The sequence below is a fragment of the Equus przewalskii genome, chromosome 3, assembly GCF_037783145.1.
Source record: "Equus przewalskii isolate Varuska chromosome 3, EquPr2, whole genome shotgun sequence".
NCBI lineage: Eukaryota > Metazoa > Chordata > Mammalia > Perissodactyla > Equidae > Equus > Equus przewalskii.
In genome coordinates, this window is record NC_091833.1 from 32,257,243 (window position 1) to 32,282,817 (window position 25,575).

The following is a 25,575-nucleotide window of genomic DNA, read 5'->3' on the forward strand; positions in this document are numbered from 1 at the left end:
GCAGGTGGAGGAGGCCAAGGACACGAGCCCTGAGGCTCCGCCTCCAGGAGGTCCCGGGAGGGCACAGGTGTGCACAGGCAGGTGAGGCCAAAGCCTGGAGCCCTGGTTCCCATACCAGGTGGGACGTGAGCACTTCTGCACCTCCCCCTTCCTCCCATCACAGCCGGGCAACACTCAGGGCCCCGGGCCTTGAGGTGGGAGGCACAGTCCTGACCTTTCACTCCCTGGCTTGGATTTAATCTGATAAGAAGGAACATGCTGACAAGGGGAACATACTCCCCTGCGCATCCACAGGGGGGCCAGCCTCGAGGTAGTGAGCTCCCTGTCCCTGGGAGTATTCAAGCAGGAACCACCAAATCTGTGGAGAGGTTCTGGAGGGGCAGAGGTCAGGCAGGACAATCCCCCTTACGAGGCTCAGATTCCAGGTCCCTCTTCCTCTGTTTGCCTTATCTGTGCAGCAAGAAGGACTTGGCAGCTGGCGTGTAACGATCCCCTACAGTATACCAAGGCTCTGCCCCACTTGGCAGGTGCCACTTCACTGAATCCTCACGACACCCAGCGAGGTGGGCGCTGTTCTTCCCCCACATTCCAGATGAGAAGACAGAGGCACAGAGGAGTCAGGTGACTTGCTGATGGTCACCCAGCGGTCGGTTGCCTGGCAGAACTGGGGTGCAAAGTGTGGCACGGAGCTTTTGCGTGCTGACCCGCCGCGTGGGAGATGTGTCCTCAATTACAGGAAGTTCATCCCTTTAAGGCAAAGTTTCCTAACCTTTGAGAAGGCCGGAAGATTCTCTAGAATCCCTGCAGGGCCGTGCCTGGGAGGGCAGTGGCTGGCCGTCCACGCTGGGGACAGCGCCGGTCCTGCCTGGACGGGGGGGTGCCAGTGACAAGGCCCCTGTGGCCATGGAAGGTGGGGCGCCTTGTCCGCCCAGGGCGCTGGTTGCCCAGGAGCAGGCCGGGGTGCAGCCAGCCAGGGGCCGTCCAGGGCTCTCTGTCCCCACTGTGAGCCACCCCCCACTTCCAGCCCCTTCCTCGCTGCCTCATCTGGCCAGGCCGGCTCCACCTGCTCGCTCGCCCCAGGCAGCCTGAGGCCCTGTCCCCGTAACTGCCTTTTGTTCTGTGTCTGCACTCTCTGGGGTCCCCCAGACCACCGTCCTTCAACAGAGGATGGAAGCTGAGCACAGGCGTGGGTCATGGGCAGGGGGCCTCAGTGGGCGGTGTCTCCTTTCTTCCAGGCACAGCTCAGCCCGCCTCTTCCAGGAAGCCTTCAGTGATTGCTCCGTCCTCAGACCCTCCCTTTTCCTCTCTCAATATTACTGGATCTCTTTTCCTCGCTCAAGAACGGGAAGGGAACTTGCTTGGCTTCAACTGAGCCTAACCCTGGGCCCATGTGAAAGCGTAGGAGGCACTGTTATTTATGACACGGGCGTCGGCTGAAAGCAGGACCGTCCCGGACAGACCAGGACATGCAGCTGCCCGGCTTATGACACGAGACCGTTGGATCTTTGGGTGTTGCCATCTCATTATTTCTCTTTCTTGTCAAACAAAACAGGCAGAAACAGGAAGTGGGGACATGAAGGAGGGTGCAGAGCGCAGCCTCAATAACGGGGTCGCCGTTGCGTCAGGGTCCTGCCCTCGTCCCCGTCCTTCCTGCGCTAAACTAGCGTCGGGATGCACTGGTTGCTGCCTGCAGGGTCTGCACACAGTCGGTGCTCAGTGGCCGTTCCTAGAGTGGACGGCTGGGCGGGCAGTGGAGGATGGTGGGTGCGTGGTGGGTGCGACTGTGCTTTTGTCCCCGCGGCCCCCGCCATCACCCGTAGCCGTGGCAGGGCCGGACTCTGCGTGTCCTCTGGGAGCCACCGGCTGCCCACCAGGCCTCCCTTCCAGCTCGCCTAGGACGGGCGGGTCACGTGGGGCTTCAGGCCAGCGGCTCCGTACCCCGTCTCTGGTGGCTGTGTGTGCACGTGTGTGTGCCTGTCTCTGTGTGTGTGTGGCTCTGTGTGGCCCCTGTGGCTCGGGGCCGAGGGAATGAGTCTGCAGACAGTGGCTTTGGCGGCCGGCCAGGCCCGCCAGCCATGGAGGGTGTGAAGGGTGCGGACGTGACACACGTCTGACCCGCTGGGTCGGCGAGGGCTGTGGAGGAGAAGGCCCCCGAGGCCGGCTTTCAGGACCCGCCCCTCCACCTCCGTGACAGTGGCCTCACACCCTTCCTTATGGCGGCCAGGAGACCACCCCAGGCGTCCCTTGCTCCCCAGATGTGTGCAAAGTGGGGCTCTGGACCCGGCTGGCCTGGGTTCTAATCTGGCACTGCCACTTTGTGCTGTGTGCCTTGGACAAGCTGCCTAACCTCTCTGGGCCACTTCCTGACATAAACCTCACTGGCCAGGGCTGTGAGGATGGAGCAGGTCAGGGTGTGAGGCCATCAGGACAGCCCAGCTCAGCCGTGTGAGCTGTCACACCTGATTGTCACCGTCCCCATCGTCATTGCTGTTCTCCTTGTCTGGGAATGTTTGAGTTCCCGTGTCTCTCCAGGTGGGGAGAAACACAGGAGTCTCACAACACCGACTGGGCCAGGGAGGACTCTGTGTGACCCTCATGGGGCCCGGGACGGGTGGCAGCCCACCAAGGTGAGGCACAGCTGCCTTATGGGGAACGGAGCAAGTGCTCAGAAATCGCTGGAAAACACCGTCCTGGGGGCAGCATCCCAGCCTCTGCCCCGGTCTCCCCTCAGCCAGCGGGGTACAGGAAAGGAAGGAGCATTTATTAAGCACCTCCTGCATACCCGCTCTCAAGCCATCAGCCCTGTTTTATAGAATGGGAAACTGAGTCTCAGAGAGGTGGAAGGTTCGCCCGGGCATGTGCTGGGGCCCGGGACCAGCCCAGCGATGCTAGAGCGGGAATCCCCACAGGGACCCAGCCTCCTCCCTCTGGGTGGCCTCCCTCCCGCCTCCTGGGGCCTGAGCAGCTGCCCCTGAGCCCTGGGGATCCCCAGGCGCTGCTCCAGCCCCTGCCCCCCCACAGAGCCGACCTGCCCCCCGCTTCCCTCCCCGTGCCCCCCGGGAAGCAGAGCACAGTGAGAGGGCCGACAGCACAGCCTCAGGAACCAGACCCCACCGGCCGGGCTGTGCGCCCTCTCTGAGCCTCAGTTTCCCAGTCCGTAGAATGGGGATGCCCGAGGAGCTCTGTCTTCTCTGGTGTTGCAAAGGCTGTGCGGTTACAAGTGCTGCTGCTGTGGCCTGCCCTTCGGCCCCCAGTCCTGGCCCCCATCCTTGAGGACCGCCCTGGCCCCCGGGAGCTGGTCGGGGGCGAGTTTGGTGGCTGGGTGGGCTGGTCTGGCCGCCAAGCGTCTCCCTAATGGCAGGTTTGGGCACAGACAGAGCCTGTGGCCTGGCGGTGTGGGGTGGTGGCTCTGCTCCCCCGCCCACCCGCCGTGTGGTCCCGGCGGGGGACACGTGAACACAGCCTGGCTCTGTTCTCCGAGCCGTGGGAGGCGGGCTGTCACCGCGCGAGCCCAGAGCTGGAGGGGAGCCCAGAAGTGGGGGAGGGCGGGCGGCGGCCGTCTGCGCCTTCACCCCTCAGCGCCAGGCCCTGCCAAGCCACAGGTGCCCCCGCAGCACAAGGTGTGAGTGGGGGTCCTGCTGGGCCGGGGGCCGGGTGGGGGCCGTGCTGTGAGGGGAGCACAGGACAGCGAGGAGGGGGTCTTCTGCCGAGACAGCTGCTCGCTCTGTTCTGGGGAAAGGTTGTGTCTGAGGCGACACAGGTCTGTCTGCAGGCCTCGTACTCAGTCGCCATCACCGGGCTTCAGGTTCCACTGGGTTTCTGGATGCTCCTGCCGTTGTGCAGGTCGTGCACTGCACAATCTCAGGGACCATTCAGTTAGAGTTGTCCAGAGTGCAGTGGCCCAGGGCATCCCTCCCGTCTTCCCCGCCAACCACATTTTGATTTTTGATTCTAGAATTCTGGTTGCCTTTGAACATAAGCCTGGAATGTTAGTGGGGTGACGTGTGCGAACGATTGTGGGTCACAGGGCACCCATGGTGGGCTGCACCTGGTGTGGAGGTTTGGGGGGCTGCAGGAAGCTCTGTCCATCCCTCAGAGGTCAGAGGGACATCCGCCCATCTCTGAGCATCTGGTGCATCCCGTTCTCCCCAGGCACCCATGTAGTGTCAGAAGCGAGTGGGTACTGTGCCTCCCTGACCCCCGCCCTGGCCCCTCCTTGTCCCCTGGCCCCTCCTTGTCCCCTGGCCCTCCTTGCCAAGATGTAAAGTCTTAATTCAAGGGCTCACCTCTGGGCCGCTGTGGGGGAGATGCCAATCGAAACCTCTCCCAGCTGTGTGGCCTTGGACAAGTTACCTGCCTCTCTGTGCCTTAGTTTCCTCATCTGAAAAGGGCAGATAACAGACTATATCATGGGGTTGTGGGCTGATTAAATGAAATAGTGGAAAGCACTTCAAGCAGAAGTGGTGAAAGTGCCCGTTGCTTCCACTCCACGTGCCCTGGGCACAAAGTGCCAGCTTCGAGCTTCCTGCTAACACTTGGAGGTCCTAGCACACGGGGGCTGGGGCTCCCCTTGTCCCCAGGGGTGGCCACAGCAGCCTTGGCGCGGGCTGAGCCCTGGATCTGTAAACAGCTCCAGGGGAGAGGCGTGGGCCCCGGGGCAGAGGAAGCCCGGGGCTCTGCGGTGGCCGCTCAGCCTTATCTCGGGCCTTCTGCAGACAGCCTGTCCCCAGGAAGGGGGTTTATCGGCCTGGTCACCCAGCAGGCTTGGGAACATGTGGTCAGGTGGCAGAGAGCCCGGCAGGGCGGGGGGCAGTGGGGGCGGGTCCCGCTGGCCCTGACGGCCCCCTCCGTGCGGCTGTGGGTGGACTGGGAAGGGCCAGGCCTGCAGACTCCCTTCTCAGACTCCATGACGTTCACTGGCTGGGGACTTGGTGCCCTCCACACCGCGGCCTGTCCCCTGGGGCTATGGTGGGGCTGGGCTCCCAGGTGGCGGCGAGGGGAGCTGGGCCAGTGTCTGGAGGGTGGGCGTGCATGGGGCGATTAGAGCCGGGAAGGCCGCCCAGCCCCCGTGACGCCCCCCTCAGGGCCGGGACCCCCGACTCTGCCCCTTGTAAGAACAGCCCCTCCTTCCGTGTGTTGAGCGCTCACTGGACAGGTGGCCCGGCCCTCCGTGCTCTGTGCCCTCCCACCTCTGACAGGCCGGCACCGGTCAGTCCGTCTCCGTCAGCCCATCTTGGAGACTGGGAGCCGAGGCCGGGTGAACGTTGGCCCCCTGTGGCCTCGAACGCGCCCTGGGTCCCCAGGCGAGCCGGGCAGGCAACTCAGGGATGGAAAACGGCCACCTGTCCCTTTGTGTCCCTTTGGCCCCCGGCCACCTGGCTACTTTTGTGCCAGTCTGCCATCTTTTCCCCCCACCGTTTCTCCCTCTCCTGCCCTCGGGGAGAAGTTTTGCTAAACCAGTGGTGTGAGGTGCACAGTGGGACCCTCTCCAGCTGGTGCAAACAGCCAGAAGGACCTAAGAATTCAGAAATCCGGGTTCAGATCCCAGGTCAGGGCCTCACTGGCTGGCAAACCCGGACGAGCCACCAGCCCCCGGGCCGTGCAGGGAGCCGTGCGCCCCATCCACACTCCAGGCTCGCCCCTTGGCCCTGCTGCTGGCTGCTCCCAGCAGCCCTCCACCCCCCACAACTTCCCCAGGATCCGCCGGCTTCCCTATCTGCCTCTTCTAGAACGTCCTCCCGTGTCACACTGTCCTTCCTTTAAGCTGTCCCGGGCACACGTCACCGTCTAGTAGTGTCTGAGAGTGCATTTCACTGATTTTCTCTGCTCATCCTCTGCCATCCCCGCTGGCTGGGCAGCTCCAGAAAGCACGAATTCCCCCATCTGTTCTTGTTCCTCTCTGTGCCCCAGCATGTAGAACAGCCCAGCACATAGTAGGCCCTCAGTAAATGTTTGTTGAATGAATGATAGATGGATCGGTCAAATAAGAGAACTTAGGGCCTCTTCCTCTTATGCATTGATTCCCATCCACTTTCCCCCTGAAGAGACTTGATAGGTGCTCCCTGCACATAGTAGGTGTTTCTGAGTATTGGTTTCCTCCCCGACCCCCGTGGGGAGCCACTGGTCAGGCTCCCAGGCCTTCTGGTTCTCGTGGATCAGCTGAGGTCTGGCCAAGACAGAACCAGCAGCCCCATCCCTGGGGGGCGTTTCCTGCCGCCCCCTCCCTGCAGGTGCCAGCTCAGCCTCCTGGGCCTGGTCCCCGCTCCCTGGAGGGCTGGCAGCCCACCAGCTGGGCCGTGAGGGGGCCTGGAGCCCGTCCACCCGGCGTGGGCTCCCTCTGCTGCCTGACCCCCAGGCCTGGCCAGAGCCACGGCCAGATCCAAGGAGGCGAGGGAAGGGGGGCGCTGGGGTCATCCTCCGCTCCGGCTCCCTGGAGATAAGACCTGTGCAGTGTCCAGGGTGTGGCCACTGGGAGGGGGGCCGGCTCGTTGGCCTTGCTGCCCGGTCTGCACCTACTGGATGGCCCAACCCTGCCAAGCATGGTTTCCAGTTTTGCAAATCCAAAGGTAGGACATCAGGCATTTGGCCTTGGGAAGTCAAAGCATTGTCATTTCCAGAACATTCTGATGGATTATAAGGACCGCAGGACTGGCCGGGAAATTCTACCATAGACAGTCACTGTAGTCCTGAACAGCAACAGGCAGTCAGAGGTGGTGGCCTTGTCCTCAGGGATCTTAAAGTCCAGCTGGGTACCCCCAGTGTTAAGAGCACACAACCGAAGCAGTCTGGGAGGGCTTCCTGGAGGAGAGACAGAGCTGTGACTTAAAGGATTCCAAGATGCAAAGGAGGGTGGTCCAAGTCTTGGAGACAAAGGGAGATGCTCCCAGGGGTGAGGAGGAGGTGGTGCCCTGGGGCCTCGTGTGAATTGTGGGGACACTGAAGCCTCCCCCTGCCATCTCCTCCCTGTGCCCCAGGATCAGCTGCATGGTTCTGAGGCCTAAGGAGCCACTGGTCAAGGTCACAGGCAAGATGAAGCCAATTAGCATCCACTGGGGGGTCTGCCGTCATCCAGCTCGATGCCCACCTCCCCCAGCGGCAGCGTCCTCCTGCCCACGTGGGAGGTTCCTTCCCCTGCTCTTGGCGTGTTATCTGGGGACCCGTGAATTTCCAGGTGGGTGTGGGGACCCACTGGTTGTCTGGTGAAATCTTTGCAATGTGTGTTAATTTAATTTTTCGTATTGAGATAAATTCACATAACGTAAAACTAACCGTTTGAAAGTGAACAGTTCCGTAGCGTTTGGTACATTCACGACGTTGTGCCACCATTGCCACTATCCAGTTCAAAAGTCTTTTTATGACCCCAAAAGGAGGCGCCCCCCCCCAGGCCCATTAGCTGTCCTCATCCTCCCTCCCCAGCCCCTGGCAACCACTGACCTGCCCTCTGCCTCTACGATTTGTCTCTTCCGGACGTTTCCTATAGGTGGAATCGACAATCTGTGGTCTTCTGTGACGGGCTTCTTTCACTTGGCATAAGGTTTTCAAGCTTCGTCCGTGTTGTGGCGTGTGTCGGGGCTTCGTTCCTTTTCCTGACTGAGTAATATTCCGTTGTCTGGGTGGACCACCTGTTATGCCTTTGTTCTCCCGCTAATGGACTTTGGGCCGCCTCCACCGTGTGGCTGCTGTGAATAATGCTACCGTGAACATCTGTGTGCAAGTCTGGCTTCGAGCACCTGTTTTCCCTCCTTTCGGATAGATACCTAGCAGTGGAATCTGCTAGGTCAAACTTAATTTTCTTTAGCAAACACGTACAGAGCCCTTACTGGGTGCCAATATTCACGACGTCCCTGAAAGGTGGATGCCGTTGGCCCCCGTGTACTCAAGGCTACGTGAGATGAGGGAACTGAGGCTGGGCGGTTGGACAGACAGGATGTGAACTGGGTGCCAGACCACAGCAGCTCTCACCAAGGCAGAACTGAGGCTGGCAGCTCTGTCTGGCCCTGGGGACGGTGACCTCTCAGGGGTCTCGGAGCTCAGAACACTGGGCAGACCCGGGAGGACTCGCTTGTGCCAACCGCCCCTCAACAGGCTGTTGGGTAAACCTGAGGCCGATGTGTCTGTTGGTAGAGAGAAATGTCATCACAGAACAAGCTGGAGGTGGGCCCCTCGGCCTGGCAGCAGTCTGGGAGCACCCCGCTGACCTGGGGGCCGCATTCACGCCTCCCTGGGGTGCCCGCCAGAGTCCCGCCTGAGGCCCAGGAACAGACGGCAGCCGCGCGGGCTCCCAGCCAGCCCTGCTTTCCGGAGCCCCTGCGTTCTGCTGGGCCCCCTCCTGTGGGCGGGCGGGCATCCACTGGCATCAATCACGCGGTCCTAGGCCCTGACGGGGGCCGGCCCCTGGAATGTGGTTATCTCCCGGCCACATGCCCCACGGGGCCGGGTGCAGGCGGCTCCAATGGCTTATCCCCCTGCCTGTTGCTCTCTCCCCATCGCTCTGAGTCCAGGCTTATCTCGGCGTCCTGGCCCTTCCTTTCCCCACAAGCCCTGGCCTCGAGTGGGACGGGGTGGCCCCTTGTAGTCCCAGACCCTTGGGGACAGGGCTTCCTGCCTGTAAGAGGCCTGTCAGCCAGAGGCCCGGCTGCGAGCACAGTGTCTGGGAGGACACACAGTGACCCGAAGTCTGCTGGCGTTCAGACTCGTGGGCCTGCGGCCAGCGCCCAGACCGGGGAGCCCACCGCTGGCCTCTGGGTGAGCAGGCGGAGCGGGGCACGAGGTGGTCCCGTCTGCAGGAGCAAGTGCAGAGCAGGTCACAGGGCTTCTGCGGGAGAACAGGGATCCGGGAGCCCTCGTTCGTCCCACGGCCGCTGCGGGGTTGGCCCCCCCGCCGTCCAGCCCGGGCTGACACTGGCGCTTCACCCTTGCCTCGTGGGCCTGGAGTGGGCCCAGGGCTCCCTGCACGGGTGCACGCGCACATGCACACACACAGAGGCCCCTGCCCAGGCACGCACGGTCCTCAGTACACAAGCACACACATACTCACATACATGCACACTCGTACACACACACAATCCTTCTCACACTTGAGCACACACACAGAGCTCCCAGCACACACATTCACACGCACCCACGCGCACACACACTCGCTCGGTGTCCCTCTTTCTCTGACACACACGCCCCTCCCCGAGGCCAGCCTGCGTGACTGTGAGTTTCCTCACAAGCTGCCCACAGTGGACCGTTCATACTTCTCTCTAATTGCCTCGTGGGTGTCTGTCTGCTTGGGGAGAGGAGCCGAAGCCGGGAGGAGACAGCGGCAGGGTCATATGGGTGGGGCTGGGGTAGGAGGTGTCTACCATTAAAGGGATCCCCCCGAGGGCAGGAAGCCATCCAGCCGGGAGTGAGAGGACCCCATGTGCCTCTTACCTGAAGAGCCAGGGGTCAGAGTGGACCACTGCTCTATAGGCCACAGGGTCATGTCCTTAGCCCAGAGGCTGCTGTCATCCATCCTTGGCCGTTCCCTGTGGGGCATGGTAGCCACCCCCAGCTTTGGTTCAGATCCCGGTTGGTTTTCCCCTCGGACTCCAGTGAACACCAGGAATGCCCCCGCATCCAGGGAGCCCTCGTTTTCCAGGCAGCTTCACAGAGCATCCTTCCTGGAGCTCACGCCTGGCTGAGAAGCATCTGTATGGCCTCCCTTCATGGATGGGACAGAGGGGCAGGGATGTGCCAGTGGGGACGCCCCAGCCTCGGCCTTCTGATCTGGGACCCAGAGACCCCCTGTAAGAGAAGGAATGTGCCTCCTCACGCTGGCTGAGACCCCCTCTGTGAGGATGTGGCGGGTGCTGGGGTGGCCTTCATCCTGCAAGGGCCGGGCTCAGCTCTTGGATCCTCTCCCCTGGCCGCCCAGGGTGCTGGCTTCCCTCCCAGCTCTGCCGTTTGCTTGCTGTGTGACCTCAGACCATTCTCTCACCCTCTCTGATCTTTCCTTTCCACACCTATAAAACGGAACCAACAATAGCGCCAATGCACAGCCTCACCAGGAGGATCACATGAGCTCCTCCCAGTTGCCCAGCGCTGGGCCAGCACAGCGTAGACACCGGACAAGCAGTCTTGAATATTATCATAAGAAAAGACTTCATTTACCTGGCCCCCTGGCCCCGGGTCTCGCTTTCCCTTCTCACACAAGCTGTGACCTGCGCGGCCAACGGCTCAGCCCACGGAAATGCCAGGAGCTCAAGGCCTGGCGGGTGGGTGGAATGTTCTGGATGGCCGACAGCTGTCATCTTCAGCGACCTTCCTGAGCTGCGGCTGATTAAGCCAGGACCCTCCCGGGGGGGACACACACGTGGATGGAGGAGCCGAGGGACTTGAAACTGGTGCCCCAGGGGCGGGAGCCGGGAGGGGACGCACAACAGGCCTGTCCCAGTCGTGGCCTTTTCTGCATCCTGGGGGCTCTCTGGCAAGTGACCAGGGCGGGTGGGAGATGCGCCCGCGGGGCTCCTGGCCACTGGAGCGTCTCCTGAGCTGGTCAGTGTGCTGGGCGGCTGCCCCCCAACCCCACCCCGCCAGGCCCCCCGGGCAGCCAGATGCGCCAGAACAGCGTCCTCTAGAAAGCTCTTGCTGGCCCGCTGGCCCCTCCCAGGGCCCTGGGTGGCTCCCGCCAGATGGGAGACCAACCTGTTCCCTCCACCGAGGACGCCTTTGTCCCACGCCCAGCCCAGGGGGCGCCCCCCCGGCAGCCTCGGCAGGTGTTTGGGGCGGTGCCGCGGCCAGGAGCCACTTGTCTGGGCCGGGGTGGCGGCGGGGTGGGGCAGCGGGTCCCTGTGTCTCACTGGTGGCCCCGTGTGGGAGTCCACCGCCCAGACGCCTGGACAGAGACTCCTGGCAGCACAGTCAGGGCCTAGGGGGAGACCCCCACCGGGCAGGCGGCTCCTTCTCGGGGTCCCTGGGGGCGAGGCAGGGGGCGACGCTGAGAGCCATGGCCCAGGCCGGCCTGGCGGCGGGGTGCGGGGTGTCGGTGGCCCCCAGGCCCGGCAGTGGCCACACCCCCAGGGTCGCAGGCTGCTGACAGATGGAGATGAGAGCCGGGGAGTCTGATGAAGTTCATTTTTCACCCGTGCATGCTGTCACCTCTGCGCTCCCGCGAGGCGGCTGGCGATCCATCCTGGAGCCATCAGAGGCCCCGGCGGTAATGGGGTCATAGATCACTCCTGCGTGGAGACAGGGCCGGACTGGAGAGAGGAGCCATTAAGAATGACCGCTGGTGACCCCCGGCCAGGACGGCCATGGCTCCGGCTCCAGACGGGGCCCGCTAGGCCCTGACCCTCCGTGGGGGCGGGAGAGGGCCAGGGGGCCTCAGGGTTGGCTCCTGCCCCATGGGGCGTGGGGGGGACACCGTTCTTCCTAACTGAGGGGCAACCCCCACGCCCTGAGGGCTCCCAGAGCCAAGGTCGCTCTGCAGCCCTGTCTGGGGCTCCCGGTGGCCGTGTCACAGCTGCCACTTTGGTCAGGTCTCCTGTGATAGGTCCAGGTTGACGGGGTGCCTGTGCAGAGACCCCCCCCCCCACACCCTGTTGAAACACAGTGACTGCAGGCCGAATTCTCCACACGCCCCTTGGCCCCTGTGCAGCCCAGCAGCGCGGCCCTGGGGAGGCGGGAGACACCCTGGCCCCCATGTGCACAGCCTCCTACCCCAAAGCTGGTGGGACAGCTGGTTCCCAAGGGGGTCCCATCCCGCCTGATTCTGACTCTGGCCCTGTCATCTGACTTGCCGTGCACACGGGCAGATCTCTGCCCCTCTCCTGCCTTCATTTTCTCAAATGTAAAGTGGGTTAGTAACTGAGGAGTTTGGGGACGATAAATGAGGTGTGACGTGACGAGCTTTCAACAGCCTTGGGAACCTTCCGCTGTGGAAGTGGAGCCTGTGATGATTATTGTTGCCAGCGACAGCAGCAGCAGCGTGGGTTCACGTGATGAGCTCTGATCCCAGCTGTGTGACCTTTGGGGGAGATGCTTGCCCTCTCTGGGCTCAGTTTCTCGACCTGGAAAATGATGAGGATTGAACAGGCTTGTTCGTGAAAAGCCTTGGAAGCAGGCCTCGTGGAGTCAGTGCCCGAGAAAGATTAGCTCTGGTTATTGGGGGCTGGAGACAGCTCCTCCGTCCCACGCTGTGCTCCCAGATGCTCCTTTCGGAACCTTCTCCTGGGGTTCTCCTTAAGAGACCTCACCCTCATGGGGTGTTGCGGGGAGAGGAGGGAGCCATGGCGATATTCCTGGGGTCCTTTTGGGGCACCGAGTGGACTTTCTGCCCCACTCCTCACCGGCTCCCCTCCACCCCCCCGCTGCTGACCTCCTGTGGTCCCTTCTCTCCTGGTCCTGCCACAGGGCCTTGACACTTGCTGGTCCCTCAGCCCAGCACACCCTTTGCGTGACCGTCTCCTCCTGCCACTGGGGCCCCAGCTCACGACACCTCCTCGGTGAGGCCCCTCTGGGTCACCCGACCTGATTGTCCCCTCGGAATTGCTCACTCACCTGGATTTGCTCTCTTCCTCGTCCTCGGCACTGATTACCCCAGTGTCCTGTTCATTGATTTCCCTTTTTGTCTTTATCTACCTCCTGTCACTAGAACGTCAGCGTTGCGTGAGCCTGTCCATCTCTTTTGGTCACTAGCTTGTCCCCAGAATGTGGTCAGTCCCTGGCGCACAGTAGGCGCTCAATACATACATGTCGGCTGCGCAGAAGGGTGGCTGGAGGGATGGACGGACGGATAGGAGAGAGAAGGAGGGCTGTGTGGATGGTGGGTGGGTGGAGGAAGAAATGACAGGAAGGCAGACACCCCTGGGCTTTGTTCCTGTCCCTGACCCAGTGCTGGCCAAGGATGAGGGACAGCAGGGGGCGGCCGGTGGCTCTGTACAGGGGTCAGGTGCTGACACGGTGGGTGGGGGGCGTTAGAAGGAGCACCTCCAGGCGAAGTCCCAGGTGTGTGGGGATCCTAAAAGGTGGGGGAAAGCTCTGTGATGTCGAGACCTTTGTCTGAACCTGGGGTGGCAGTCGAGGATCGAGGAAGGGAGCCCAGAGGCCTCCCAGCCGGGTGCTGGGAGAGGGGCTGGCCGGCCGCCCGGCACCTGTCAGGGCCTGCCTCGCAGCGTCGGCAGCTTTGTGGTTGAGCAGAAGCTCGCCCAGAGGCTGCCGGGGTCACACCAGGGTGTGGGGGCGGGCTGAGGGGTAGGATGTGCGTTTGCATCGGATTTGCGTGCAGCTGGTGTCACAGCCAGCTGTTCAGAGCGCCTGCAGGTGGTCGCGTCGCTGCTTTTCCTCCTGCCCCCCGTCCGTCGTTGGTCACCGTCCTGGAGACCCTACACCAGGGAGGACAATGCCCCACTTGCAGCTGAGCCTCCAGGGGACGAGAAGGATCCCGACCAATCCTGGGCCCTCCATGCGGGAGCCCGCTGCCCATGCTAACCTGTCAGATCCTCGCCGCCCCGGGGAGGAGCTGCCCTTGCTCTCATTTTACAGGGGAGCAAACTGAGGCCAGAGAGGGGTGGCAGCCGCGAGGCAGGCAGGCCTGAGCTCAGCACTCTGTGTGGGGCGGGCGCTGGAGTCTCCCGAAGACCCCGCAGAGGAGGGGTCTTCCCCCCTTTAACCCGAGAGGAAACTGAGGCACGGCATGAGCCGGAGAAGGGCCAGGGAGCAGCGGGCGCCAGCTGCTGTGCTCGGGGACGCGCTGAAATTCACCCTCGATCGACCCGGGAAGCCTGCCACCTCCCACGGACTCCTGTGTCCCCAGAATCTGGGACCCTCACTGGCGCATCGTCGGTGCCCGGTGGGGACTTAGCGCCCGTCACTGTGTGAGGCCCCAGATGAAGCAGGAAGGCAGCTCTCAGGAGCCCCGTTGGGAGTGGGGGTACCCCAGCCAGCAGGCAGGGGTGCAGCCTGGCTTCCTTCAAGCCCTGATTCCGGGAGTCTCCCCGTGTCCCGCTGTATAACATTCTGCAGGGTTAGGGTCAAGCTGCGGGCCCATCACTTGTAGGAAGACAGTCCAGAACAATAAAGGTGTCTGGCTTTATATCTGCTCATATTTCATCCCGGCTTTACCCTCTCCCGCTTCCCTGCCCTGGATTGACTGTGCGTATATTTTCAAAGAGGGAGGTTTGACGCCAGCGTTCCCTGGGGGGCGCGGTCCCCTCCCGCTGCCTCGGGGCGCCCGGCCCGGCCCCCTCGCTGGCCTCCGCCCACTGAAATATGTCCCCTCCAGCCTCCTCTGACAGCCCGCGCTGGCTCCTGAAGCAAAGGTTCTTGGACTGCGAGTGTTATGACATTACATTTTGTGTCTGCGCCCTCGAGATGCGCGAGGCTGGCGGAATGATAAGCGGGCGGAGGGCTGGGTGCGGGGAGGGGTGGCGGGTCCCCGCTCATCACGCCTTCCCCACCCTCCCACCCGCCCGCCGGCGCCCCAGGGGGACAGAACAAGGGCGCCAGCCTCCCCAGCTGGGCCGCGTGGACAGTTTGAGGCTGTCAGCTCTCCAGGCCCCGCGGCTGTCAGCCCTTCGCGCTCCAGAGGGGCTGGGACAGGACATGATAAGGTACAGCGCCGCACGCCCTGGGTTTACCGGCGCACCTTCCACGCGGCCACCCTGTGCGATGGGCTTCTTGACCCCTTTTGTGAGTGGACAAGGCTGAGGATGAGATACGGGGATTTGCTGTAGGGGTATCCTGGGGCTGCCGTGATAAATGGCCACGAACGGGGTGGCTCATGACAACAGAAATGTGTCCTCTCGTGGTCCTGGAGGCCAGAAGTCCAAGATCGAGGTGTCGCAGGGCCGCGCTCCCTCTGAAGCCTCCAGGGGAGGGTCCTTCCTTGTCTCTGCCAGCTTCTGTGGTTTCCAGCAATCCCTGGCGTTCCTGGCTTGTGGCCGCCTCCCTCCTGTCTCCGCCTCTGCTTTCGTGGGACCGTCTTCCCTGTGTGTCTGCCCAAACCCCCCTCTCCTGGAAGGACACCAGGCCTTGGGTGAGGGCCCACCCGAATCCAGTAGGACTCACTTTAACTTGACGACATCTGCAAAGGCCTCTTTTGATAGGAGGTCACACTCACAGGTTCCAGGTGGACATGAATGTGGGGGACACCATTCACCCAGGTACACTTGCCCAAGGTCCCTGTAGCAGATGCTGTTGGGTCCCACTGGCGTCTCTGCCTGTCCCCGAGCTCAGTGGCAGAGAGTTCCCCAGAACCCCAAGCTCCTGGATCTCTGTGCCTCAGAGTGTTAGCTGGCTGTGCCCCTGCTCAGGCAGGAGGTTGATCCCACCTGGGAAGGAAGGACATTGCTGGATAAAGAGCCATCTTCCTAGTCCTTCCCAGGGATGCTTCTGTCCCTCGGTCCCAGCAGGGCCACTCAGCCGGGCTCCTTGCTGGCCGTCCTCCCTTCCTGGTCCCACTGCTCCATTCCCTCACTTCCCAGAACCCCCTCTCAAATACGCTCCTTGCACCTAATCCTTGTCTCAGGCTCTGCTTTGAGGGGAACCCAAATTAAGATAGTATAAGTAATAAAAATAATAATAACAAAATAGCCAGCGCACTAGCATTGACTCTGTGTGGGCCAGTTAACTCCTCCAAGGCCCACAGCAGGCCTGGGGGTGCGGCTGCCAGGGTCAGAAGGAAAAACTGAACAAGCTGCCTGGTTAAGTTTTAACTTCAGATAAACAACAAATACATTTTTGTATGAGTATGTCTCATGTAATATTTGGGATAGACTTATGCTAAAAATTTATTCATTGCCCAGGGCCAGGGGTTGGCTATGGAAAGTGATGGCTAATGGGTAGGGGGTTTCTTCTGGAGTGATAAAATAATCTGAAATCGTGGTGATGGCTGTCCAATATGAACATGCTAAAAACTATTGAATTGTCTACTTACAATGGGTGAATTATATCTTAATAAAGCTGTTCTATATGGAGAGGTATTCGTTATCTGACGTTTAAACTTCACTGGCTGTCTTATCAGGGTGTAGGGTCCACCGCTGTCCCCTATTCACAGATGAGAAACTGAGGCCCAGCCAGACAGCACAGCCAGGAAAAGGTGGAAGGGGCTGGAACCCAGGCAGTGGCCTTCTTAGCCGTCAGAGAGCTTTGCCTCTGGGAGACAGCAGATCTGGGGACGGACCCTGAGGCCAGAGGGGTGACCGGGTCAGGCTGGCTGACCCTGGCCGAGCTGGGGACCCCTCATGACGATGACTTTCCATCCATCCAGAGGTGGAGCATGTGTCTCTCTGAGCAGCTGGATCCCGGCGTGTCTGGGGCAGAGCCCAGCTTCTTTTTCCTCCCCTCCCTGCCCCTGGGTGGGGGTGGGGGGGGCGGCCAGCCTCCTTTCCTTTGACAGGACGGGAAGCTAGTCAGAGGGAGGAGGACCAGACAGAGGGTCCAGTCAGATGCTGCAGCGCAGGGCCTGCGGTCAGTGCTGCTGACGGGCTGGGCTGAGATGCCGTAGCTGCCTCCTGGAGGACAAGAGTCTGAGGCTCTGTGTCCCGAAGAGGAGTGACCGTGTGGGCTTCAGCTGCGTCTCAGGGCCTCTGGCTGCTCAGGTGCAGAGTTGGGGCGGTGGGCTGCCCCCTCCCAGGGGCTCCCAGCCAAATGCCTGAGGTCTGTGATGGACGCATCACCCCCCAGGACCTGTTACGTCTGATGTCACTCCAGCTCAGTCCTGGCATACAGTAGGCGCTTAATAAGTGCTGCTGGCATTGGCTCCTTCTTGGAGCTGAGGCCGCCGGGAGAACTGTTAACCTCAATTTGCAGAGATGACTCCTGAGGCCCGAAGGGCCACCTGTCGCTGACTGAGGCAGGTCTAGAATCTTCTGGAACAGTCTTTCTTCGGGCTGCCTTGTGATTTGCAGTCCCCCAGAGGCTGAGGGACCCACACGCATGAAATAGCAGCTGACTCTGGGCTCCTATCTTTTTAGGAGTTCTGGTCCAGAATCAGGCACCCCCTCCGGGACCCCTTCTCTCTCTCTCCTCCTGCAGCCCCCGAGAGCCTGCTGGCTGGGCCTGAGCCGAGGGGTTTGTGGTCCCCCCACCGGCCCCTCCACCCCCCCGCAGGCAGGTGGGCCTCATCGCCACCAGGGGGCAGCAGGGGCTTGGCCACCAGCCCCGGGCCCTGAGGTCCTGATGCAGGCCCCCAGGACAGGCCGCAGTGGAGTGCGCGCCCCCTGCCTGCCCGCGCTCCCGCTGATCTGCCGCGCAGCTGAGGCAGGAATGCAGCCGCCGGCCCTGCATCAGGCCCACAGTGCTGCTCGCTGGCTGCTGGCTTTGGGTTGTGATGGTTGAGTCTCGTGTTTCTCCGCAGGAGAATGAATAGGTGTCCCCTGGCCCAGGGGGCTGCTGTCTGATGGTCCAGGAAGACTCCCGCGCCCCCCACCCCCTACTGCCCACGAACATCTGTGGGGTTGGGAGCCAGCGACCGGGCGGCAGGAGAGGGAAGGAGAGAGGTCGAGGCCTGAGGATGAAAGCTTCGTAATGTGGGCCCGGGCACTCACAGAGCAGGCAGAGCCATTAGTGCTCATTAAAGTTTAAGACCTGTTGGTGCCCCTGGCCACTGGGGCGGGCGCTGATGAGATGGTGTGGAGGGAACATCCTCATGTGGACATGAAGAGGACGGACGGGCCTGGAGCTTCAAGCCAATGACTTGGGGGGTCCTTGGCTTAGCAGGTCTGGAGTGTCCGCCCTCGGGACCAGCCCCTGTGTCCCTTGTTTGTCAGGTCTCTGGTCTCATCCTGGTCAGCTCCTCCCCTCCTTGCCCACTGCGGGTTCGCCTCCAGGTTCCAGGCCCCATGGGGAGCCAGGTGTGGGCTTGCCCTCTGCGCGTCCCTGGGGGACTCAGTATGCGCTCATTCCTCTTAGTTGGAGTGGAAGCCCCTCCACGTCCCCCCAGAGCATCTCTTTTCCTGCACGAAGTAAGTCTTTCTGTCCTGTTTCCCACTGCCTCCTGAAAGCCAGCCTTCTCCGGGCACCGAGGACACCCTCCATGCTGGCCCGAGCTCTGTCAGCACATGCTTTCTGGGCTGGAACGCTGTGGAAGCTTAACCAAGGGCAGGCTGGAAGCATCCCTGGAAGGCTCCCTGGAGGAGGAGGTGCTCAAGTTGGGCCTCGAAGGATGCGTGTGGGAATTAGGCCAGCGGAAGGAAGCAGCTGGGCGTTCTCGGCTGGGGAGGGTGAGTGTGTAGGGAGGACGGGGGCTTGAGCACCTTGAAAAAGGGAGGCTGGACATTCGGGCCTCCGTCAGGTGGGAGGTGAGCAGGAAGGAGGGTCTGGGGCAAGTTGGGGCAGGCTCTGCGTGCCAGGCTAAGGGTTTGGACATGGCCCTGGAGCCCTGGTCTGAGAATGGGATGGATGGAAGCCTGGAGCTTCAGGCCGCGTTGACCATAGAGCACATTACAAAGGAAGGAAAGGAAGAAACTAAGGTTATTGTGGCCCTACTGTGTGCCGGGCTTTTCCCCGGGAGAGAGGCGATATGAGGCTCCCCACTTGATAGCTGGACGTGCCGAGGCCAGCAAGCGGGCCCCGTCTGCCCAGGGTGGAGCAGGAATGCCCAGGGGCGTCTCAGAGCCCGCAGGCCTGGCCGGGCTGGACACAGGCTGACATGTGTGCTGGCCGGAGACACCCTCCTGGTGGCCGGTGCCCAGCTCTGCGGCTCCGGCTTGGGGCCGGGCGCCGTGCCCAGCCCTCACCACAGCGTCCCCGAGCTTCCCTTCTCCACAGGACTCCTGAGAAAACCCTTTGCCTCTCTCGACTCACCCTTAATAAATGCTCCTTCCATCTGTCACCTCCACCCTCCCCAGCCCACGCTCTCCCAGGGCCTGCCCAGAACAGTTCCTAAATCGCCCGGCGCCCGCCTCCTCCCGGCCTCAGCCCCTTTCCCGGCCGGGCCAGAGCCAGGGGAGCCCAGAATAGATCAAGAGAGAGGAAACCGCAAACGGCCAGGCCCCGCAGAGGGGCGTCTGGGGGAATCCCACTGGACTTGGGGTTGCCAAGGCTGGACCCAAGACCCCAGCCCATGGCCTGGAGGGCTGGTGGCGCTGTCCCCCAGCCCTTTGCGTCCACTGAGCTGCAGGGCACTTCAGGGCATTTCCTCCGTTTTGCCCCTGCGCTTTCTTCCTCTAGAACGTTCTCTCAGATATTAATAGGGCTATTGAGAGCATCCTCTCAGAGCGAGGCAGCCCGTCCCAGCCTCACCCACAGCTCACCTTCCTGGTGGAAAACCCGCTCAGATCCCCTGAGAAGAAGGTGGATGTAAACACATCCGTCTCTCCTGCTCCCCGGCCTCCCCCCGAGCTTGCAGGGCGAGAACATACAGCGCAGCCTCTTCGGTGCCAGCTCAGGCACTCGGGGTCCGGGGGGACTTGGGGGCGGGCGGGCCTAGCTTGTTGTAAGGGCTGGGAAATATTCGGCCACAGGCCCCGGCTTGAACCCTAGACTCGAGCAGATTCGCTGCGACCGTGGTGAGAAAACCCTTCCCGATCATTTGTCCTCCCCCCGCCCCCGGCACCCACTTCCAGCTCGCCGTGGGAGGAGCCGCCAGCCGGGATGCTGGGTGAGCCGGCCGGCCGGTGGGAGCCGCCGCGCCGTCTCTCGCTCCTGCGGGCTGCCCACGCCTTCCGATGCCAGGCCGCCGGAGCCGGGGCGGGCGGCCCCCCGCCGGGCGCCAGCCCAGGAAGTCAGTTGGCCCCGGGCCCAGGCAGCTCCCTCCTTCCCTGGGTGGGAAGCGGGAGGCCGTGGGCAGTTCGGGGCATCCAGGCCGTCTCCGAGTTTTCCCGGGGGGTCAGAATGGACATCTGGGGGCTGCCCTAATGGAACGGGGCCTCTTGGAGGTCACGGGCCCAGTGGGGACTGGAACCGGGGGTGGCATCAGACAAGGCCACAGCTGGAAGGCTTCAGCACCGGGGAGCCGGAGCCGGGGGCTGCCCCGGGAGGGTGCTGGCTTCCTGTCCGTGCAGGAGATGGGGGTGCCCTCTCCAGGGAGCCTGGGACCCCACGAGGCTTGGGGACATCAGGAGAGAGAGAGAATAAAGGAAATTAGGAGAGGGGGGCGGCCCCTCCAGCTGGTTAAGAAGGGAGAGGATGCTCGAGAGGCGTGGAGGAGACAGAAAAGAAGAGAAGCTGGCACCCCAGGCCCTCCCTGGCTCCTTGTGCCCCTGTGAAGGCCTGTAGGAGGAAGGGAGGGGGAGTGGGGCTTGCTTTCCCACACCCTGAGTTAGGGGTTCAAATACCTTCTCCCAGCCCAGGTTTTCTCCCCTTTCTTGGACCAGGGAGTGAATAGCAGCTCAGAGAGGGAGAGCATTGCACCCAGAGCCACACAGCAAAGCTGCCCGGCCCACGCTGGCCACACTTGTGTCTGCCCCCCGCTGCGTGTGTTGTGCTGTCCTCTCCCGACCCACAGGCAGGTGGGCGTCGTTGGTGTCTCTTTGCACCATCCCTGCCCCGAACACGCGGGCTCTGGTGGCCGGGCTTGCGGAGGGACTAATTCTGGAGACCGAGCTCTCCTTCCCGCTTCTGGAGCTGTCACGTCCGCATTCACGAGGTTCCAAAGTCACCTTCTGGGCAGCGAGCCTGGGTTTCTGACTCAGCCCCCGGGCCTCCCCGGAGCTTCTGGCAGCGCGGGCGGCACCACCTGCCCGCCAAGCTGCCATCTGGCCCCACTCGAGGACACTCGTCAGCATCACACCTTGGTCATTTTGCACCCGCTTGTCTGGGGACCTGCTGGCCTTGGGCCCCGGGACTGAAATGATGGGGCGGGGGCGCTCTGCTGTCATCTGATTTCAATGCAGCCGTTTCCCCTGGGACCGCCCCCCCGCCCCCCCGGAGGCCTCGCAGGAGGAGGCTTGAGGCTTCCAGAGCAGTGAGCTGGAGAGCTGGAGTGGCCCCTGAGACTCATCCGTGCGAGATCCCGAGGCCGGGCTTGTAGACCAGTGGACCCAGGATCTCAGGGCGGGCGGTCCAGGCCTTGGGCTGTTTTCGAGGCTTCCAGAGGACTCCACGAGCCCCTAGAATGTGCTGGAGCCAGGCCTCTGAGGTCCACACCCCGATGAGTGGCGTCATCTCTCTACACCTCAGTGTTCTTGTCTGCAAAGTGGGCCCCACAGGAGTCCTGCCACCCAGGTCGTGAGGAGTCCGCGAAGGGAATGCGTATGAAGACCCGAGGGGCCCACCGGCTGGGGGGCGGGCGTGTTAGTGATGTCATCCTTCGTGGGCAGAGGAACCCAGGCAGAGACGGGAGGCTCGCTCCCTCCCAGGTCGGGGTCCCTCCCGGCTCCAGCGCCGGCTGTCTTGGGGAAAATGGTTGCCCTCCATCAGCATCTGCAGAGGGAGACATACGACCACCCAAGGCTGTGGCAGGAATAGCTGGAGGTGACCCGTGGGAGAGCTGCCAGGTGCTAAACTCACACTGGTTCCCATCCACTCAGCAACCCTGGGCCTCAGTGTCCCCAACTGTGAAATGGGAGGACAGGCTAGAATTGGGGGCCAATTTCGGTTCCTGCAGCTCTGGTGCCGGAGCTGACGGTGGAGGCGGGGCAGACCTCACAGCCCGAGGCCAGGTGCTGGGGCCGCTGGAAAACATCCCTTGCTGGTCACTTGGTCCTGCTCAGAGGAATATGTGTGCATGTGTGTGTGGACATGTGTGTGATCTGTAGCGTGGGCATACGCACAGGTGCTGTGTCACCGTGTGTGCACACACGTGTGGCACTGTGTGGTGCATGCACACGTGTGTGATATACATGTGTGTGCATGCATGATGGTGTGTGCTGTCTGATCTGTGTGAATACAGGGGTGCAGGTGGGCATGCATGTGGGTGGGTGGCACACGTGCACGCACATGTGTGGTGTGTCTGACACGTGCTGTGCGTCCATGCCTGTGTGCATGCACATGCATGTGTGGGGCTTTGGGGAGCCCTCCAGAGTGGCCCTCCTCTCACAGGGAGCCGCCTCGTCTGAAGGCCTTGTGGGTCCCCCACCTCTGAGCCTCCCCAGCTGCCCACTGACCCTGAGCAGGGCCCCATGCACGCCAGGAAGATGTGCTTCCGGGGGGCTCAGTCCAGGGGGGCCACAGGGCCTTAAAGGGTGTCACTGTGAAATATTTGATGCACTTAGCAAAGTATGAAGAATGACACCACCACTCCACGTGCCCCACCAGCCGAGGCCCATGGACAACCCCCACCAGTTCCCCAGCTCCCTGCCTCGGTTCCCTTCCTGTGATGTGGGATGGGGGCAGTCCCGGGCTCCGCGAGTCAGCACGTCGTCCCTGAGCACCTGCCACGTGCCGAGGGCTGCCCCGGGCGTGGGGGATAGGCAGTCGGTGGAACAGACAAGCCCACCCTTATGGGTGCACATTCTAGAGCATTTCGGGGAGGAATGAATATGGAGTATGTGCAAAGCTCCCAGAACAGCCCCTGCAGGTGGTCAGTCAGCCCTCTCCTCACCCCGCTCCCTGACTGCTGAGAGGTCACTCCTGGCCGGGGGCGGCCCCCAGGCCCACAGGCCGGCCACGCAGCCCAGCTCCAGAGGGCTTGGCCTGGGGGCTGCGCCCGTGGACCCAGAACCTGCCTGGTCACGCCATTGCAACCCGGGCAGCTTCCTGCAGGGCCCAGGGTTATGGCCACACTGAGCCGCTGACTGTTAATAATGGGGCCTCACAGCGAAGCCAGCCCTTGAATAATTAATGCCCCTTTCTTCAAAAGTCAAGGAAAAATATAGAATTATCCACCAAAGATGCCAGCAGCCCTCCCCATGCTGCCTAGGCTTTGAGAGCGTCAAAGCAATGGGAAAACAAGGTGTCTGTGTGTGTACGTGTGTATCCTGTGTCTGGAGATGTGGTTGCGTATGTCTGTGTGTCTGTGTGTGCTGTTATGTATATCTATGTGTGTCTGTGTGGTGGTGTATCTTATGTCTGTGTGTGTGATTGTGTAGATCTCTGTGTGTCCCTGTGTGTGTATTTATGTGATTGTATCTGTGTGATTGTGTTTGTGGTTGTATATCAGTGTGTGATTGTGTGTGTGTATCTGTGTGTGATTTTGTATGTTCGTGTCTGTGTATGATTGTGTGTCTGTGTGGTAGTGTATCCTGTGTGACTGTGTGTCTGGATGCGTGTGTCTTGGGAGGAGACGTAGCAGGGTCCTGGCTGGGCCCATGCAAATATCTGTTTGCGGGAGGAGGCGGCTGGGCCTGAGGCCTGGTTCGAATACCCAAATCCGCAAGGGTGCGCGTGCAGAGGCCGCGCGTCCCCGAGTGGCCCTGGGTCTCCCTGCGGAGCCCACACCGTGAAGGTCTGACTGGGGAGGGAGTGGTGCCCGGCCCGGAGCGGTGGCCGCTGGGAGGGGTGGTGGGGGCCCTTCCCGCAGGAGAGGGAGTGAGCGCGTCATGCATTATTCAACAGCTCCTGATTTCACATTATTCTCCCTGATACTTTTACAACCTGTCAGTAAATAAAAAGATTCTACATTATTTATAGAAATGGAGCAGAATTGGCCTCGAGGATTTAGTATTGCTGTTATTAGGGAGTCCTGGGACCCTGGGAATGGGGTGGGGCAGGTGGGGCATGGGGCTGGAGGAATGGAAGATGCTGGCCGGAGGGGGAGCTGGGTTGGGGTTGTTGACCCTGAAAGGGGTACACGGTGGCCTTCCTTTAGGTGCCGCCCCCAAGTCAGGCGCCAGGTGAGCGAGCTGGCCCTGAGGCAGGTGGCTGTGAACCTGGCTGTCATGTGGCTCCTCTGGGGGAGGCCACAGCCAGTCCCGCCAGCCGTGCCCCTTACCCTGGCCTCGTGCTCGGCGGCCATGGATGCTGCCACAGGTGGTGTGGGGACCACCCAGTTAGGATGAGAGAAAAGGTCGTGGGGGCACCTGGAAGCTGAGTGCAGAGTGAGGAGCTGGGGAGCCTGCAGGAGATTCTAATTTCCGTTTGTTGTCTGCGGAGCACCTCCCGTGTACGCAGGGCACTGCCTGCAGCGTCGAGGGGCAGGGCGTGCCTCCCAGGTCTCAACTGCATCTAGCCTGTCCCTCTCTCCTCCAACTGCCAGGCCACGGGGCCAGGTGGCATTTGGAAATGGCGGCCGCAGACGGTGCGGGCCGACTGAGCGTGCCCTGGTCTGGATGCCCCGCTCTTCCTGTGGCATTTGCAGGCACGACATCCTGCCCGGGGCGCTGTCCCCTGGTGAGTCCGTGGGTCCTGGTCAAGGCTGTGGAATTTAGCACACAGGGCTGGGGCTGGCGGCGTCCCCTCTGCTGTTTGATCCATGCTTCTAATGTGGGTTCCGGCAGCTCCCCACTAGGCTTTGTCAACTTTGTGCTGCCCACTTTCATGGCAGTTTAAATATAGTTAATATGAGCATGTTCTGGTTACTGGACAACCCACCCTTTAACTGAACATTTCTGGGGGGATCAGGGCCCACGTCTGTGTGCAGTGTCCTCAGCACAGAACTCACCCGGGGACACAGTGAGTGCCATACGCTGGGCTCCTCAAAACCGGAGCCAGACACACATATAGGCAGCCATTTTCTCACAAGTCTTCTGTCCAATCCCCAAGTCTGAGAACCATCGGCCCAGAGAGGGCAAGAATCCTATGCATAAGCCCAGCGTCCAGCACATAGCAGGTGCCCTGTGGCGCCTGGCATTGAGTTGGTTAAGAAGAGTAAGCCGGCCTTAGGAAGCGTGCTGCCTGGTGGGGAGGTGAAGGAGCCGGTCAGGGGGTACTGAGACCGGCAAGTGGCTTGTCTTCAGAACCCAGAGATGCCAAGGGACCCAGAAGACCAAAGCGTGGATGGGATGGAGTTGATCAGAGAAGCCAGCTGTGAAGGGGAGCCTGGAGAGCGCCTAGTTCACAGGGAAGAGAGGGCAGCCTCGCAGAGAACGAGTCACTGGCACCGTCGTGGTTTGACCGAGAGCTGGGGCCAGGCTCAGCCTGCAAGAGCCGAGGTTGGAACTAGGAGCGTGGGCAGGAGACGGGGCTCTGCGAGCTGCACTGTGTGGGCAGCGAAACCCCAGTGCCGTGCTCCCCACAGGAAGATGCCACAGGAACGTCTGGCTAGGCATTCGCTATCTATTGCTGCATAATAAACGGCACCAAAACTCAGTGGCTCCAAGCAACACTGATGCTCTCATGGTTTCTGTGGGTCGGGAATCTGGGGTCAGCTCAGCTGGGTCTCCTGCTCCAGGATCCCCAACAGCCTGGGATGCAGGTGTCGGCCGGGGCCACAGCCTCATCTGAAGGACCCCCGGGGAAGGACCCACTTCCCGGCTCACTCAGTCACTGGCGGGATTCAGTTCTTTGAGGACTGTTGGACCAAGGGCCTTGGTTCCTTGCTGGATGTTGGCTAGAGGTCACCCCCGGTTCCTTGCCATGCACATGGCAGTTCCCACCATGGCAGCCTGCTCCAGCGACGTGAGCCAGCCAAGAAGGCAGACGCCTGCCGGGGAGAGGGGGTCACAGGGAACTCATCTCAGAAGGGATCCCATCCCTTCGCCACGTTCTGTTCCTTAGGGACAAGCGCCCAGCCCACACTCGAGGGACGTGAACACCGCTGGGGGGCGGTCATGGGGGCCCATCCAAGCA

The 25,575-nt window shown here is 61.8% G+C and overlaps 1 protein-coding gene across 4 annotated transcripts in view; it reads left to right on the plus strand.

The window, feature by feature from the left end:
* GSE1 (Gse1 coiled-coil protein) overlaps positions 1–25,575 on the plus strand; it is a 408,425-nt gene that overhangs the window by 157,799 nt on the left and 225,051 nt on the right. The window lies entirely within an intron of this gene.